This window comes from Mandrillus leucophaeus, unplaced genomic scaffold (genome assembly GCF_000951045.1).
Source record: "Mandrillus leucophaeus isolate KB7577 unplaced genomic scaffold, Mleu.le_1.0 Scaffold147, whole genome shotgun sequence".
NCBI lineage: Eukaryota > Metazoa > Chordata > Mammalia > Primates > Cercopithecidae > Mandrillus > Mandrillus leucophaeus.
In genome coordinates, this window is record NW_012101443.1 from 3,903,619 (window position 1) to 3,922,735 (window position 19,117).

Below are 19,117 nucleotides of genomic sequence, written 5' to 3' on the forward strand. Positions count from 1 at the left end.
GTAGTTTACTGATTTTCTCTAGAGCTGGTTTTCATCTGCTACTTAACCTACTCATTGAATTTTTACATTTTAATGATAGTTTTAATGTTAATTACCTACAGTCACGTGTTTTGTTTTTATTTTTGACTTGCCTCTCCTTTATTCATAGCCCAGCTCTTTCATTTTAGTTTCCATACTTATTTGATAATCTCTTTCAGATTGTTTGATCAGCTACTTTGGAATTCAGTGTTGCACCTCCCGATTGTTGTGTCTGCTGATTCTCCTCCAAGTGGTTTCATTTCTTGTGCTGTTTGTAGTTTTTGCTGTTAGTTCCTGCTAAACTGGGGTTGTTTTCCTATGTAAATCATGCCCTCCCTCATGGCTCAATTTTGCATTTGCTTTTGCAAGTAAATTTTAGGGTTTCTCTACTGCAGGAACAGTTTTTAGAATATTCTCTTGGTTTGAGTTTGTTAAACTGGTTAGACTTTGTAACTTCTGATACCGTATCTGGCTGTGGGCTTTCAATTTCACAGGAGATTTTGTTTTTCATTCAGATTCCCTGTGATTCCTTTTCCCTTCCCTCAGCTGGTGGGTAGAGTGGTTACAGTTTTCTTTATCCAGACACAGCAGTCCTTTGAGGAACCTCTCTCTAGACAGTTTTCCAGCTTCTTATTTCCAGCTTCTTGCCTCTCAGTGCCCCAGACCCACATCTCCTTTGCTTGCATTGCTTACGTATGGTGTAAATCCCATTCAGAGCTGATATCCTACTCACACCCTCTGAGATTCTTCTCTCATCAGTTGTGAGAATTACCAGTCTTGTTTTGAGTTATTTTTTAATTCTGATTTCTCAAAGATTTCCTCCTTTCCTCTCTTTCCTTTTATTTTCTTCTTCCTTCCTTCTTCTGAGTGTAGAATTTTATTCTATATTATTGCTCCATACTTTAACCCAGCATTCCTATGTGTTTTCAATAGGATCAATAGTATCTGGGTGTAGTGGTGATGTTGGCGGAAGGATGTAAATTAATTTTGTTCATGTTGCCCAAGGATCTTGAATGATCTTTGAAGAATGAAATAAATCATATCACTCTGCAGGTTAAATCATTTCAATGACTTGCTATTGCACTTAAACTCCAAACTCCTTTTGGCTTTGTATGTCTTATACGAGTTGACCCTGTCTCCCCATCTAACCAGGGCTTAAGCTTTTCCCTGCATCATTCAAACTGCCTTCTTTCTTGCTTTAGAGTCATTGTTCTAGCTGTTCCTTCTGCCTGAAATGGTCCCTAGATCTTCGCATGGACATGTGCATTCTGACATCCAGAACACAGAATTGTCACCTTCTGTATTACTCCGTTTTCATGCTGCTGATAAAGACTGGGTAATTTATACAGGAAAAAGGTTTAATGAACTCACACTTCCACATAGCTGGGGAGGCCTCACAATAATGGTGAAAGGCAAGAAGGAGCAAATCACGTCTTACATGGATAGCAGCAGGAAAAGAGGGAACTTGTGCAGGGAAACTCTACCTTATAAAGTTTTCAGATCTCATGAGACTTATTCACTACCATGAGAACAGCAAGGGAAAGACCTGCCCCCATGATTCAATTACCTCTCACCGGGTCCCTCCCACTACACCTGGGAACTCAAGATGAGCTTCAGGTGGGGACACAGCCAAATCCTATCACCTTCCCAAAAAGGGTTTTCCTGATCACGCTGTCACTCCCTCCCTCTCATAACACCCTCACAACATGTCACAGTCTACATGACACATATCACTATGTTAATTATACTTTTAATTTGTGTTTTTACTTGTTTATTTCAGAGGCCAGGCTAACAGGGATTGTTGATGGGGAAATAAATGATCAAGGATGAATCGTAGATCTGGGGCTTGAGCAAGTGAGTGGATGCTTGTAAGAGAAATAGGTGTAAGATGGAAATCAAGAGTTCTGTTTTGAAAATATTTATGTTTAAGATTTTTATTCTTTATCCTAATGAATAAATCAAGTGAGGATATTTAAGTCTGGAACTCAAGCAGAAGTCAGAGAGATATAAGCTGAAGTGTCATCTGCATAGAGATAATATTTAAAGCCACACTAGTAGATGGTAGCACCCAGGGGAAGAGGAAAATGTTGTTAGAAAAGACAAGGCAGGCAGGGCACAGTGGCTCATGCCTGTAATCCCAGCACTTTGGGAGGCTGAGGTGGGTGGATCATGAGGTCAGGAGATCGAGACCATCCTGGCTAACACGGTGAAACCCTGTCTCTACTAAAAATACAAAAAATTAGCTGGGCATGGTGGTGGGTGTAGTCCTGGCTACTCATGAGGCGGAGGCAGGAGAATGGTGTGAACTCAGGAAGGCAGAGCTTGCAGTGAGCTGAGATTGCCCTATTGCACTCCAGCCTGGGTGACAGAGCAAGACTCCATCTCAAAAAAAAAAGAAAAGAAAAGACAAAACAAGGCAATACATCTTGTGAAACAATCTCCAATGTGGCATAGTCAGAGCTACAGGATAATGCCACTGAATGAATACATGTACAATGACGGAAGGGTTTTACATGAAGAAATTGAGCAACATTATCAGAAATTTACTTAATTACCTTAACTTTTGCTTTTGCCGGTCAGAGGTTTGATGCATGGAGACTCTAGTGATGGGTGCTATGGATTTGCACGAGATAATGTAAATAAAATTTATTGGTTCTCTCTCTAACCTTACTTGACCTGCCCAAACAAACATACAGAGTGATTTCATACATATTAGTTCTTTCCTTCTTGTCCATGGGAGCAAGTGTGGTGGGTTCTGACACAGATGACACATGGATATTATCTAATAAAAATAGCTGTGATCTAAATCTCTGAGAAGCTTTATCTTGTAAGTAGCCTTGGAGGCTACTGAGAATAGACCAGAAAAGAATTTTTTCCCTTCTCATTTTGGGAAGACAACTCATAGAATTGGGAAGCTTCTTTATCCTTCAGAGGAACAGGGCAACATTGCCAAATCTCTTCAGATGATTTAGTCCAAGGTGGGAATTATGCTCTGATGTTTTGAGATATACGAAAAGGTTGAAAAACAGTCAGTTGTGGTTCTGGTAATAGAATGAACAGGCTCTCTGTCTGCTCTGGCTTCCTCCAGCTACAGATCACCATCTCATGTTTAAATCTAACTTACTTACTGCTCTCATTGTCTCCCAGACTTATTTAGGCTATAAAAGGTTTGCCTAGAGATGTGGATTGTTTATGTGGAGTGTGAGGCGCAACTGTACAATATATCCATGGCTTTGCTTTACGATTTCAGTCAAAACAAAATTAAAGGCTCATTATCACCCGTGCTCGGGAAGCAATGGGGAATATTTTAAATTTCACATTTTCATTGGTCTTTCATCAAGAACAGGACTAAAGTTCCAAATGAGATGCATTTTCTATAATGCATGTGGTGCCTTATCTTGAAATAGCTGTTGTCTTTGTCATTCTGATTTGCTTAGCAGACAGTTGGAAATTAAACAATAAAAAATAAGTTTCTGTACATGACATTTCATTTTCGGACAACCGGCAACCCAAATTCCCAGGCATTGAGATTAGTCTATTCATCTCCACAGGTGTCCACAAATGAAATGAAATGTCACCTAAAGCAGTAGGCACACTTCATTGCTATTACACCCCAAAGTTTCCTCCAGTAAAATATTTTATTAAAATTAAATGAAAAAGCAAAACCTGTGCAATGGTTGTTCAAGCAGCTTTAATGAGCTTTAGAATGGAGCACACCCCCGACAATTCTTCCATGGGTATTTTACTATGCACAGGAAAACTGTTCAAGGAATATTATACTCTACCATTCTTTCCTCATCTTCTTGGCTGTGTGTTGAATCAATTAAATTGCAACTTATAAATTACTGGTTAAAATAAGAAAATAGCTTTTGTTTCTATTTATAGGTACAGTATGTACTTCCTGAAAATGTTTGCCATCTCACTGAATCATTTTCTCCTTTCTCATCACCTAGTTGTTTATTTAGCAAAGATTTATTTATGTGCCATGCTAGTTTGTTCATAGGGTAACAATTGTGAGCAAGATAATAGAGGTCTCTGGGCCCTTATGAAGTTTATAAGTTGGTCAAATAGACAACAGCAAAAACAACAAGAACATCATCTTGTCATCCCTATTAAGTATTTTCTATGTTGCCAGATACTGTTCTAGGTGAAGTCATGTATTCAATTGCCTAATTATTATGATAAGATAATCATTACACAGATGATGCAGGAAGGTCCTAGGAGAAAGATTCCATTATTACCCCCATTGTCTGGAAAAGAAAACAGAGGCAGAGGGAAATTTTAAGTAATTTGCCCCAGGGCATGTAGCTAGGAAGTAGAACTAACAATGCTAACAATAAAATGATGCATGTTATGATACAGGAAGTTCAGGATGTTGTAAGAACATGAAGTAGAGGCTCTTGACCCCAGTACCTGAGCCAGCTTGGTCTGCTGTAACAAAATTTCATAGACTGAGTGGCTTAAACTACAGACCTTTATTTTCTCAGAGTTCTGAAGGGTGCAAAGTCCAAGATCAAGGTCCAGCAGTGTTCACTTTGGGATAAGGACTCTTTTCCTGTCTTACAGACAGCTGCCTTTTAGTTATTGCTCACATAGTGAGGAGAGAGAAAGAGAATGAGCTCTTCGGGTGTCTAATAAGGGCACTAATCCCAGCATGAGAGCCCCAGCTTCATGACCTCATCCAAGCCTGATTACCTCCCAAAGGCCACACCTCCAAATACCAGCACCTGGAAGAGTAGGGCTTCAGCATATGAATTTCATGTATACAATTCAGTCCATAGCAACTGGCTTTGTAATTTTTCCAGGCCAGAACTTTCCATAAATCAGAAATCATATTTAGCAGCCATGAATGAGACTGTTTTATTTTATTCTGAGACAGGGTCTTGCTTTGTCACCCACGATAGAGTGCAGTGGTACGATCACGGCTCACTGTAACCTCCAGCTCCTGAACTCAAGAGATCCTCCTGCCTCAGCCCCTTTAGTAGCTAGGACGGCAGGCTCAGGCCACCAGGCCTCGCTAATTTAAAAAAATTTTTTTGGAGATGAGGTCTCGCTATGTTGCACAGGCTGGTCTTGAAGTCCTTGCCTCAAGTGATCCTCCCATCTTGGCCTCCCAAAGTGCTGAGATTATAGGCATGAGCCACCATGCCTGGCCTTGAATGAGACTATTTTTAAACACATATACCTCTGCTAAATTCCAACATTATTATAACTGAATTCTATGTAACCATTAGCTTTTTAAGTTCTTTAAGCTTTGATTTTCCCATCTACAAGCTGGGAGGAGGGTTGTTTTGCTGTCAAACTCATGCATATATAGCATTTCCATATGTGAATGGTGTATATTTCTATGTGCTAATATATATATATGTGAACAGTGAGATGTGTGTGGGTGTGTGTGTGCACACGTGCACATGGGGGCAGGCAGCAACCTTTCTGACACTTTTACATGTATAGCGCTTCTTAGTTTACCTCTTTGTAGAGTACATGTCATGATCATGACAGCTGAGATGTTATTTTTATTCTCATTTTACATGTGGAGGACAGGAGGTCAAGTTTCTTTCTCAAGGTCATGCAATTGGTGTGTGGTTGAGCCGAGGTATGACCTAAACCTCCTCTGACTCCTGGGTTAGTGCTTTTTTTCTGTCCCATGGCTGCCTCAAGCTGGTGAGCATTCTGCCTGCTACTTGGGCTCTGAGAAAGACATTCATTCTCTGTGGTATACTCAGCTGACATTTCATTTTGTTTCCTTGCTATCCATGCTAACTCACCGCGGTGGTGAGTGTTGCAGTGCATTTTTGAAGTATCGATTTCCAGTCAGCCCCCGTCCCAGAGACCCCACCACACACCCAATTCTATTTGCTTCACTTCAGCTCACCGCTCGCTGCTACCTGAGAGCTTCTAGTGTGTTATCACTCTGCTTATGGGTAGACCGGCAGAAATGGACTGCAGTTACCAGGCTTCAGTGCTAGGAAACCAGCACTGTTTCTGTTTCAGAAATGTGGACAGATTTTGCAATTTTTTAAAGATTAAAAACAATCTTCTTTATATATGTAGAAATACAGATCTTTTGATTATTTTATATAAATCCATACATTGGGGCACATCATCCTACCTTTTAAAAATGAAATCTTTTAAAAAATTTGCCCTTACTTAATCTTTCCCTATCCATATCATCCTCCACCCCCAGCTAGTCTATATTTACAGTGTAGCATGGGCTCTTCCAAATAATTCTCAGTGCTCATAAAATCATATGTAAACATTCATGTATGTGTATGTCTAAACATCTACCTAAAAGTAAATGTACATGTGTATTTTACAAAACCAGGTCACTGTTTACGAAAATGGATTCATACTACTGTTGTGTATCCTTTACTTCTTATTATTCAATATTTTAAGGCAAATCCCAGACTTTATGTTGTTTATATCCAGTAAACACTTAAGTATTCATCACTAACAGGTATTTTTAAGAATGTAACCGATTATACTAATATCACCTATAACAAAATTTATAATAGTTATTTAAAATCACCCAATACCCAGTTCATGTTCAAATATCCCTGATTGCCTCAAAAACATCTTTTTACAGTTGGTTTGTTTGAATGAGGATTCAAATGCCAAACACTGCATTTGCCTGATATGTCTCTAAAATTTACAATGATTTTCCCTTCCCCTTCTCTGTTAATGCTTCTATTTGTTGAAGAAACAAGGTTATTTTCCTTGTAGAATTTCCCACCTTCTAGATTTGTCTTATTTCATTCTCGTGGTGTCACTTAACACCTACCCTGTGCTTCCTTTACATACTTAGTTGAATATAGAGGATTGACTAGATTTCTGGCTCAATTCATTTGGCTAGAATACTTAATAGTTGGTACTGTGTACTTTCTCTTGCATCACAGAGGTGTGGAATAGGAGGAATACAACATTGGCCAGCCCACTTTAAGTGATGCTGAAATTGGTCAGTGGGGTCAAGTGTGGTCAGCTTTATCTTTCCAGTATAAACTTCCTCATCAACCCTGACTTAATGGTTTTAGCATTCAGTAATGAACATTACCTACGTTCATTATTTCACTCAGAGTTGTAAAATGATAATTTTCTAAATCTATTAATCTTTCTGCCTTTACTGGCTGGAGTTCTATGAAGAACTCTCTCTTGTCAATCATTGGTAATCCTGAATAACAGTTTGTATAGGAGAGGCATAATAAAGGTTGATTTTGTTGTTGTTGTTGTTGTTGTCAATTTTCTGAATAATGAAATGGTGCTTTAGTAACCTCCAATGGTGATCAATAACATTGTTGGACTCAGATATTTTTATATATTAAATGTGTTTTAGATTATGGAATTTTATTACATTTGATACTCAGATGATCTCATTCTTGGCCAGTGGGCACTCCACAGAATTGCTCCTTTGGTCTTCTTTTGACAAGATCCCAGTACTTTATGATGACTTCTTTGATTTCTCGTAAATAGAATATCCTCCACTTACCCAGAATACTTTCTACACTAGATGTAGATTGAGTCATTTATCCAAAGTGGACTGGTTCCTTAGTGAGAAATGGCATTTAGAGAACATAATCTTGATTCTAGAAGTTAATTTACTATCTTTTTAATGATTCTATGGCACTCCATGACATACCATGAAATATTTAACCATTTTCCCTTGCTGGCATTCACTTAGTGTCCGGTTTTGCTATATCCTGCCTTTCAATTGCAAAGTCATGTTGAAGATGTGAAAACATGGTTCAAGAAGCTTTTTATAGGCCTTACACAATTAGTAGAAATGTAACCTTGAAAAATAATCTGAGAATGCTTGGAACTCTTAATTGAAATTCTGGCAACCCAGTGGTTCTTGGGAAATATGTCCTTATTCAGTTGGGTGGAGAATTCTCCTTTGCTTCCTGGAGCTCATCTTTAATAAGATGAGAGATGATGCCCTCTCCTTCTTCCTCTTTTGGTTGGAGAACAGTTTTCCTTTCTTCTCTTATGGATTTTGGTAGAAACATGTTTTCTGTTTACTTTTTCTAACTGTGATCCTGGCAATGAGATGCATGCTAGCTCTCCAGATCATATAGCAGCTTGGACCTTTCATAAGCTCCATACAACTGTGGATGGAGGTCCTGCTGCATGCCACATTGGCAGTACATTTTGTTCTTGCAGAGGGCATTCTGGTCTTCTTGATTCTATATTTTATTCTTTGCCAATCATCAGGCAGTGTGCAATGGAGAAAACAAAATTTATTGAGAGCTTTCAGCTCTGTAACTAGCAATAACTATTCCTGGCTGGCCACAAAGTTCCCCAGATGTACCCTGCTATATAATCCTGATTTTCTAATTCATTGTAAATTCACAACACTGTGCTGTCAACTATCCCTCTTTTCATATCTACATAAAAAAGAAATTTCCTGGTAACATTCTTAAAGCATTTGATAATGCTTATAGACTTTATAAAAAAAAACTTTTATTGTATAACATACATTGCAGAAAACTAAACATAAATGTATAGCTTGATGAATTTCCACAAACCAAACACATTTATATAACCAGAACTGGGATCAATAAATAGTCCATTATAAGTACACCCGAAGCCTTTTTATGCTACTTTCAGTAAGTCTCTGCCCTTCTTCCTCCAAGAACAATCATTATCCTGATCCCTAAAAGCATAGATTTATTTTGCCTGTCTTTGTACTAAAGTAAGTGGAATTATACACTACATACTTCCTTGCATCTGGCTTATTTCTCTCAATATTTATGCTGTTCAATCATATGAACACATGTAATTGTAGATTGTTCATTTGAATTGCTATCTAGTGTTCCATTGTGTGTCTCCATTGCAATTTATCTATTCTATGTTGATGAGCATTTGGGCAGTTTCCAGTTTGGAGCTATTAGAGATTATGCTGCTGTCAACATTCTACTACATACCTTTGCTGAACATACATCTGCATTTCTGTTGGGTGTACACCTAGAAGGGGGATTTATAGTCACAGTGTATGCAATATACCCTGCTTTATTAGATAATGCCGAAGAGTTCCCAAGTGGTTGTACCAAACCAAATTCCCACCATCAGTGTGTGAAAGCTCTGGATGACACACACACGCTCCCCAACACTTGATAGTTTCCCTCATTTTCATATATATATGAAACTTTCAGGTTGAAGAAGATTCCCAGAGTACAGAACACTTTCTAATACCATCCTCCAAGTTCTGTCCAAAGTGTAGCAATATATATAGGGCAAATTAGACTGGAACTCTGACAATATCCTAATTTATTTCATCGGTGATGGGGAATGGGTCAAATGAACACATACAGGTTTGCACACCATCAAGAAGCCTATGAGTTTAGTCATTTTAGGGCAGTCAACTGTTTCCTGCTGATGTTTGTTATTATGTATATTTTATGGCAAAAATAAAGAGAAATATCATTCACAATTCCATTACTGTAACATACTAATAGTTTTTAGTTCCATTATCCACACACATATCTGAATTTTATATGGTTACAATCATGGTCTTGATATAATTTCATATTATGCATTTTTGAACTAAATGTTTTCTCTAAAGCACTTTCTCATGTTTTAAAAATATTTCCTCATATATTTAGGTTGCTTCCAGTGTTTTACTATTCTAGAGAGGTCTATAGAAATATCTTCACCAGTTTACCTTTGCTTAAAAAAACTAATCTTTTAGGCAAAAGTCCTAAGAGTGGGATTATGGAGTAGAAAATTATCATTTTGTTTGGCTCCTGATTTATCGTTCATCTCTCTCTCCAAAAGGCTTTTCACAGTTTATACCAGAGGAATCCACCTTCTTGGAAAGCACAAGAGCTAAGTTTGACTTACAGCAGCAAGTGCTCTGTTAGCTTCATAAACAAAGAAAACATACGACATATTGTTGAAGTAAAGTTTTAGCTTTTGGAAGATTTAAAAATTCTTGCTTAGCTTCATTTGTAATACAAATTTAGAAAAAAAGCAAATTTCCACGAGCAGGTTAATGGATAAACAAATGTGGTATAGCCATGCAATAGAATACTACTTTGTAATTAAAAGGAAGGAATGATTGATACATGTGTTACAATATAAATGAATTATGAAAAAATTATGCTTAGGGAAAGAAGCAAAAAAAAAAGAGTACACACTCTATGATTCCATTATAGAAAACTCTATATAATGCAAACTTAACATAGTGACAGAAAGTAGATCAACATTGCCTGTGGACATAGGGTGGGGTAGAGAGGAGCAGGAAAAAAGGATTGCAGAGGGGCGCATGGAAACTTTTGAGGCTGATGGATATGTTTACTACCTTGATTGTGGTGATGGTTTCATGGGGATATATATGTTAAAATTTATCAAATTGTACACTATAAATATGTACAGTTTATTACATATCAATTACACTCCAATTAAGCTGTTTTTAAAAATAACATTTCTTGCTCACTATTTCTAACTCTCTGAAGATCTAAAGAAAATGAGGAGCAGGAGTTGCTGTTAGTTCATATGACTATTTAGTGTAGTGAGTTAAAGGGACACAATTAAACCTACGATACTACATAATAATAATGAACAACAATTTCCGTCCTTCATTTTGTATGCCCAAAAAAGATATGTTCAAGTCCTGACACTGGTGCCTGTGAATGTGATCTTATGTGGAAAGAGAGACTTTTCAGCCTGTGAGATACAGGAGCCCCAGATCCAATGACTGGAGAAAGAGGCATTGAGAATTCTTCCTTAGAGCCTTCAGAGGGTACATGGCCCTGCTTACACCTTGATTTTGGACTTCTAGCCTCTAGAATTATGAGTGAATACATTTCTGTTATTTTAAGCCACAGAAGTAGTAATTTGTTATAGCAGTGCTTGGAAAGAAATACATATACCAATATGGTTTTATTAGCTAATATACTCTAATTTGGTAATATCAAGGGAGTAACACAAGGTATCTGCACTACAGAAGCAGATGTCTGATTATTAGGTTCGGCGATGAAACTTTGTATTTCAAAAAATGGATCCCCTTCATTCTCTCCTTGTTTCTGTGCCTGCTATCCTGAAGCCAGATGTGTTACCATGATGTCTTTATATTAGTATACTAACACAGCAGTTCTCAAAGCACTGTTCGTGGACACTTTGAGCTCCCTGAGACTCTTACAGGGGGAGGCCAAATCTATTCTCATATTTTCCCTTTTCACTGTGTTGACATTTGCAGTGATAGTGCAGAAGCAACGATAGGCGAAACCGCTGACACCTTAGGACAAATGGCAGTACCAGCAATTGCACTAGTAGACATCTTATTCTTCATCTTCATGACTGGCAGAAAACAAAGAAACATAAAAAGAATTGGACTTAAGAATGACCTTGATGAAGGAGCAACATGATTTATTAAATCTTTATCCTTCAGTACTACATGTGTTTTTAATATTGTGTGTGATGTTATGGGGAGTACAAATAAAGCACTTCTGTTACATACAGAAGTACACAAAATAGTACCTGTGTAACTGAGTTCTAGCTAAACTAGCAGCTTTTCCCATGAACACCAGTTTTACTTGACAAATAAACTTGGGCTATTCAGGTTCAGACTTGGGTATTTGGCAAACAGGTCCCTCTATGCTCAGAGATTCTCCTTCAGAGGCAACCATCTTAGACTCTGTTTTCTTTACTGAGAATGACATTTCCTGTAAAAGCTTAAACACAGGTAGGGCCCAGGTATTTGCTTAAGGACAGAAAGCATAATGTTGTAGAGGTGGGTTCCCTTCCAGCCCATTACACTTCTCATTCCACTAAACGAGACAGGTGGTTTTCCACATTTCATGCATCTCCTCCTTGAGACAGTGAATCAATGCTGCAAGAGAAAAAAATGCCAGATGGAAAAGCTGACAAGTCAGATATTACACAGCCACTTAATTTTTATTTTGTAATTTTCACAATCTGAGCAACCAAGTAGAATATATTAAAAAGATACTAAAAACACACTGTGATAAAATTCATTTGACCAAGAAATGTAGGCTTTCATGTTTTTGTCTCCAGCTCAGCCTATTCTCATTTTTAATGTCAACTGTTTTCTGGATTTGGCACTTATTTTGACAAAAGCTATGTTGAGTTGCAAATTGAAACATGGTGCATAGCTTCTATGATTAAGAAATTCAGAATCTATCCAACCTAAGGCCTTGAAGGCAGAAAGAAATGCCCAGAGAAAAGTATCTCAACTTTGCCATGTACCGATGAATGCCTGATACAAATATTAACTGTTATTTCTGCAAATGTTCCCACTGTTTTCTATACTTCATTTCCCCCATTTGTGAGACTGCAATGTATTCTGGAAACTTGATGAATAGAAACTCATGATTGAGTCTTCTCAGCATGGGACAGGTCAGTATTTGTGGCTCAGCTGGCTGGTGCCAGAGTGGAGAGCTTGTCTGATTTGTTTCCACCCCGGGCACTGAAGGATTTTCAAGATTTTCCTCTTAATATTTGGCTTTACTTGATAATCCTAGAGCATGCTGGGAAATGGCAGCAAGAGAAAAAATTTCGTAACCACAGGGAGGCCTGCTCAGAGGGCTGTGGGTAAGTATGAATGCTTATGTGTATGCCTACTAATGACTCTTCAATGTTCTGCTTTTCACAAGGTTTTCCTTCAACAAAGAGTATGTAGGCTTGTGAGGACAGTGGGCTTTTAGAAAACTCAGCCATTCCCAGAAAGACAAACACACATGTGAGTCATTTCCCAAGAGAGATGTCACTAGTCAGGAAGGTATGTGGAACCACAAGGTTCAGCTTGCAATTTAGAATTTCAAAAACAGGAGTTGGCCAAGAGTTGCCTAAGGTTTTTAACCTCACGTTTTTACCATCATTTTTCTTTCTTATTTGTTGAATGCTGACCTCACCCTTGGCATAGGTGGGATAGAAGAGATGCTAGTTGCCTCTGATCAACATTGGAGAAGGTGCCCAATTAAGAAATAGGCTTTATAGCCAAGAAGGTGACTAAATCCCAAAGGCTTGTTTGTTTTCTTTGTGCAACCCAACTTCTTATGTGCTTTCTTTTGGATTCTGTTGTTTCCTTTGTTTTTGTTTGGTTGATTGTTTATATGTTGTTACTAAGACTCTGTCTTGGAGATGTTGGACAATAGGCTAGTGTCTCATTGGATATGGGTGCTCCAGATGTGAGCTAGGTCCTGGAAGGAGGTGGTAAGAAGGCTTTGCACTATGCCCTGGGGAGGGCTGTTTTGCTGGCTGGGTGACCAGGCTCTGAGGCAGTCTGTACCTAGAAGTCGATTTTCTAAACATTCAGCAGGTGTGTGAGACATCTGACCTGCTTATCTTGGTACAGAAGGAATCCAGCTGGAAGTGATCTGTGTGCAGCATGTCCCATAGAAATACAAGGAGTCTTTTCTTGTGACCCTGTACCTACAAGGCCTCAAAGGACCTCACTCATAACAGCTAGGATGACTCTATGAACCTCTATATGCTGGAAATAGCCCCAGCTTAATTTAGTTTAATTCAGTTCACACTTATTACGTTCCCTCTAAGAAAAATGCCAGATACTTGAACATAATTAATTTTTGTGATTTAGTTTATCCTCATTTTAATTGGAAGAAACTGGGGATTAGAGAGGGTAAGTGGCTTATCCAAGTTCATACAACTATCCTGCCACATAGCTTCATTTTGATAAGAAATATGACTTTCTCTTTTGTGATAAAAATAAGATCTTGCCCCCTGATGAGTTGGACAGTCTGGGAGTTCCGCCTGTTCTGATTTTTTTTTTTTTTCCTGGTGGGATATTGGATGAAACATTATAATACTCAATTCTAAATTCATGATAACTTTGGGAAATGTATGTGCTTGTGTATGTGTGTGTGCTTGTGTGTGTATGTGAAATATAATGTGTGATAGTTGTCCCAGGCTAGATTTCCTGAAACAAACTCGTGTCTTTTGGGGCACTCATCATACCTTACCTTTACTCTCTGTCTAATGCTGGTCTCCCTTAGGCTCATCAATTAGAAAAGCCTATAGCTATTGCCACATAACTGCCTGGAATTCTCAGTGTTGATATATCATCTTCATCTGTTTATAGACAAATGAAAATTTAGCCACATTTTTTTAATTACTTAAGTTGAAGACAGCTCAAGCCTGTCTCAACAAAGGGAGAATGTCTTCTTTATATAATCTCAAGTCCTCATGACACTTATGCAAACCTTTTTAAAGAATAAATATAAAAGGAATATTGCCCCCTGATTATGTAAAGCTGATGTGGCAGATATGGTAGATTGTCTTGTTTGACATCTGTACTATTTCATTCTCGTCTGCTCTTCCATATAGCCTTTGTCAGGTATCCTTGTTTTGAAGGATCTCAATATGTTTTAACTTCCAACCTGATGCAAATTTTAGTGGCAGCAGTGCTGAAGGCACCATTCACTCTTTGGAGTCTAGCAGAAGCAGTCATGTTAAAGCCCATAGCTCTTAGCAGCTTTCTAATTACCAGATTGCAGAGAGTACAGATAAGTTACTGTAATCCTGAAGTGGTTTCCTGATTCCCTCATATATCAGTCAAGAATCTCCAAAGAAACAGAAAAAATAGAAGATATATATGTTAAAGAATTGGCTTGAGTAATTTTGGGGACTGGCAAGTCCAAAATTTGTAGGACAGGCCAGCAGGTTGGAAACTGAGATAGGAAGTGATGTAGTCTTGGGTCTGAAATCTGTAGGACAGGCTGGCAGGCTGGAAACTCAGGCAGGATTTACATTAAAATGTTGAGGCAAAAAGTGAAATAAATAAAATGGTGAGGTGGAATTCTCCATTCTCTAGACAATCCCAATTTTTGCTCTTAACACTTTCAACTGATTAGATAATATGTGCCCACATTATTTTTTACAGGTAATGTTCTTTAAAGCCAACTGATTATAGATATTAATCACATCTACAAAATACTAGTCTAGCAATATCTAGACTAGTGTTTGACCAAACAACTGGGCACCATAGCTGAGCCATGCTGACACATAAAATTAACCATCACATCTTGTTTCCTGACTGTGGTAGAGATAACAATGAACTTGATGGGCCACTTAAGCAGGATTCTTCTAGAAATCTACCCTGCAGTTTCATCTTAGAACCCGCTATGACAACCAGCTCGTCTAAGAAATTTGTAAGCATCTTACTCTCTTTCTGCTTAAAATAGCTAGAGTGGTTTGTTATTTGCTACTGAACCTCATTGATATTTTAGCAAAGTCTTGATATCAAAACCTGACAAGGGGAACATGAGAAAGAAACTCTGCAGACTAATTATGCTCATGAGCATAGATGCAAAAGTAGTAACTAAAATATTAGCAATGTGAATTCAGGAATCCGTAAAAAAGACAACATATGACCAAGTTGGGCACATACCAGAAAAGCAAAGTTCAGCATTAGAAAAACAGCTTATTTAAACGCCATATTAACAGATGAAAGTCTTTCTCAATAAATACATAAAAAGCATTTGATAAAATGCTATCAGGAAACTAAAAATAACAAATGTGAAACAACAGGAAACTCAATGGCAGAATGTTACATTTCTTTTAAAAACAGCAGCAAGACAAATACACCCACTATTATTACTTAGATGCAATGTATTGGTAAAATTTTCAGAAAGCAAACTCACAAGAAAAATAAATGATAATTATAAAGACTGGAGAAGCAGGAACAAAAATTTTGTTACTTATAGATGAAATTATTGTAGAAAAACCCGTAAGAATGTAGGGACAAAAATTAAAATGAGTAAGGGAGCTCAGTAAGTTTGCTGGATAAAGCTCAATATACATTACTCTATTAAATAGAAAAAATATGTATTTAATTAGCAGCAGTAAAATTACAAAGTTTATAAGAATAAGGCAAATAAAGTAAAAAGACCAATAAGAACAAAATATAGCAATTCTATTGAAAGACCCTAAAGAAGCTAGAAATGAATGTTGAACATATTTTAGTTTAATGTTGAAATGAACATATTCACAACACTGAACTTTTCTATAGAAAAACATGTTGAAATACCATGTTTTGTACCAGTGTTGTAAATATGTCAGTTCTCACCAAATTCATTTGCAGTTATAAAGAAATTTCAATCAAAATCTCAACAAGAATTTTTACGGAACTTTCTAAGTATATTTTTAAAATTTGCAAGAAAGAACAAAGTATTATAAAGAGTCCAGATGCTCTTAAAGAAGCATAAGTTGGCAAGGTGTAGAGTTAAGGGTGGAAGAGGCTTGGCTACTTACAAGCATTAAAAACTGGTAATTATGTTAGTAGATATTGGCATGGTGGTAGTAAGTAATCAATGCAGCAGACAGGAAGCTTAGAAACAGATAAACTATATATGAAAATCTGATACAGAGCAGAAATGGCACTGTAGATTATTAGGATATGAAAAACTAGAAAATTAGACCCATACTTCACATCAATTTCAAATGTAACAGCAATTTAAATATGATGGGCAAAACTTCACAACTTTTCTAAGAAAATGTAGAATAGCTAACATTTATAGTTAAAAAGTATTTCTTGACCAACACACAACAAGAAGTACATTTTGATTCTGGAATTACTTGTTTATTAAATATTTGTTTGAACTTCCATGTAAAACTGTCTGATCTTTGGTTTCCCTTTATGAAAAATTTTAAAATTGGCGTAATTTCTTTTATGGATATGGGTGACATTGATTTCTAATTTAAGCTCATTGAGATCAGCAAATGCAGATTCTGATAGGAGTCTTTAAAATTTATTGAACCTTTCCTTATTTAGTCAGTTTTTAATAGACATTCCATGCATTCTTGAATAGAATGTTCTATAAATGTACATTAAAGTAGGAGTTAATAATTGGTTTACTTAAATATTCCATATACTTACTGATTCTTTGCTTGCTTGGTCTATGAATTATTGAAAGATGTTAGAATCTTTCACCATAATGGTGGATTTATCATTTTTTTCTTTCCATTTTATAACTATGTTTTATATGTTTCAAAGATGTTTTATTGTATGCATACATGCTTAGAATTTTTGTATTCTTCTGGAGAATTTCCTTTTTATTAATATGGAGAAACTCTCTCCATTGATATAATTATTTTTTTTCCCTTAAAGCCAATATTCTGTCTGATATTAATTTAACTGCACTAGGTTTTTAAATTCCTTTTTTTCTTTTTATTTTTTTTTGAGTCAATTTCACTGTTATTGCCCTGGCTGGAGTGCAATGGCACAGTCTCAGCTTGCTGCAATCTCCACCTCCTGAGTTCAAGCAATTCTCCTGCCTCAACCTCCCAAGTAGCTGGGATTACAGGCATGTGCCACCATGCCTGGCTAATTTTGTAGTTTTAGTAGAGAGATGGGGTTTCACCATGTTGGCCAGGCTGGTCTCAAACTCCTGACCTCAGGTAATCCACCGCCTTGGTCTCCCAAGGTGCTGGGATTACAGGCGTGAGCCACCATGCCTGGTCTTTAATTCCTAATATATATATTTTCTATACTTTTAATCCTTCTGTAAATTTCTGTTTTAGATATGCTTTCTGTAAATTCTCTTTCAAGGTGGGACTTTTTTTTTTTTGAGAGGGAGTTTCACTCTGTCCCCCGGGCTGGAGTGCAATGGCACCATCTGCCTTAGCCTTCCAAAGTGCTGGGATTACAGGCGTGAGCTGCAGTGCCCAGCCGAGGTGGGACTTTTTTTTTTTTTTTTTTTTTTTTTTGAGACGGAGTCTTGCTCTGTGCCCCAGGCTGGAGTGCAGTGGCCGGATCTCAGCTCACTGCAAGCTCCGCCCCCCGGGTTCACGCCATTCTCCTGCCTCAGCCTCCCAAGTAGCTGGGACTACAGGCGCCCGCCACCTCGCCCGGCTATTTTTTTGTATTTTTTAGTAGAGACGTTTCACCGTGTTAGCCAGGCTGGTCTCAAACTCCTGACCTGGTGATCCACCCGTCTCGGCCTCCCAAAGTGCTGGGATTACGGGCTTGAGCCACCGCGCCCGGCCGGGACTATTTTTAAAAATATTCAATATATAAGTATACATAGTTTAACATTCTTTGTCTTTTGGGTGATTGAATTCATTTATATCGATTGTATTACTGATATATTTGGATCCATTTCTTCCATCCTCTTTTGTGAGTTTGTGTGAGCAGACTCCTTTTGTGCACTAATAAGTTTAAATGTTTCCCTTGAGGGTAACTGGAAATTATCAAGGTGTTTTAATATGCACAATATACATACACAGACACACACACACCATAGGAAGTAGGCTATTTTTACCTTTATTTTATGCCTAAGGCAATTGAGCCAGAATGGTTAATTGTCTAGCCTTAGGTCACAGAGCTATTCTGTGGCAAAGACTAGATTGGAACCAAAATCTTCTGGAATTGGACTCCAAGTTCATCATTCTTTCATGTTTCCATGATATCTTCAAGATAGAGAGTCTATCATCTATGTAGAACTGAAGATGACAGAAGACATCAAAGGAGGATGGGGGCTTCCAGGAAGAGCCAGTAAGATGGGCTGAGGTCAGAACTTTTATTGCCCTTAAATGGATGTTGAATGGAGTTTTGAAATTGAACTACTTTTTGCTTTGTTCTTGTTTCTCTGATGGATTTTCTCATTAGAAGGTGATGATGTTTTCTACTACATAAGTGGCATTTAAATACGGAGCCTTTTTTTAATTGCTCATGGTATTTCACTCATGATGAAATGAAAGTCTCGTGAAACTATAATTTGAAACAAAAGAATGGTAATTTTGCTCATTTTCTTGAAAAGTAGGAAGATATGAAGAAAATTGTTGAATACGTCTGACAATAGAAGACCTAAGGCCTAAGAAGTCCATTTCAATGAATCACAAAAGAAATCAAAGAACAGAATTTCTCTCTTTTGAAGTATTGCTTTATTAAGCATTGCTTTATTCAGTAATTCACTTGGCAAAAATTCACTTGGCAAAAATTTCTTCAGAACTTTTGCAGCATCACTGAGTCTAGTTTTGGCAATTAGTTTAGGATTTGAAGGAAATCAAATGACACTTGACTAAATTGATTGGTGAAATAAAACTTTAATCATTAATTGTCCAAAGTTATAGAGGCCGTGTGATTTAAGGGAAGGGAGGAAACTGCAATTATATTGGGGGATTGAAG

The 19,117-nt window shown here is 37.4% G+C and overlaps 1 long non-coding RNA gene across 1 annotated transcript; it reads left to right on the plus strand.

Annotated features, from left to right (window-relative positions):
- Positions 1 to 1,798: 1,798 nt before the first annotated feature.
- Positions 1,799 to 18,881, plus strand: LOC105535514. Its single transcript, XR_001005445.1, has 3 exons — positions 1,799 to 1,872; positions 18,411 to 18,499; positions 18,750 to 18,881. It is a non-coding gene; the product is annotated as an uncharacterized LOC105535514 (long non-coding RNA).
- Positions 18,882 to 19,117: the final 236 nt, after the last annotated feature.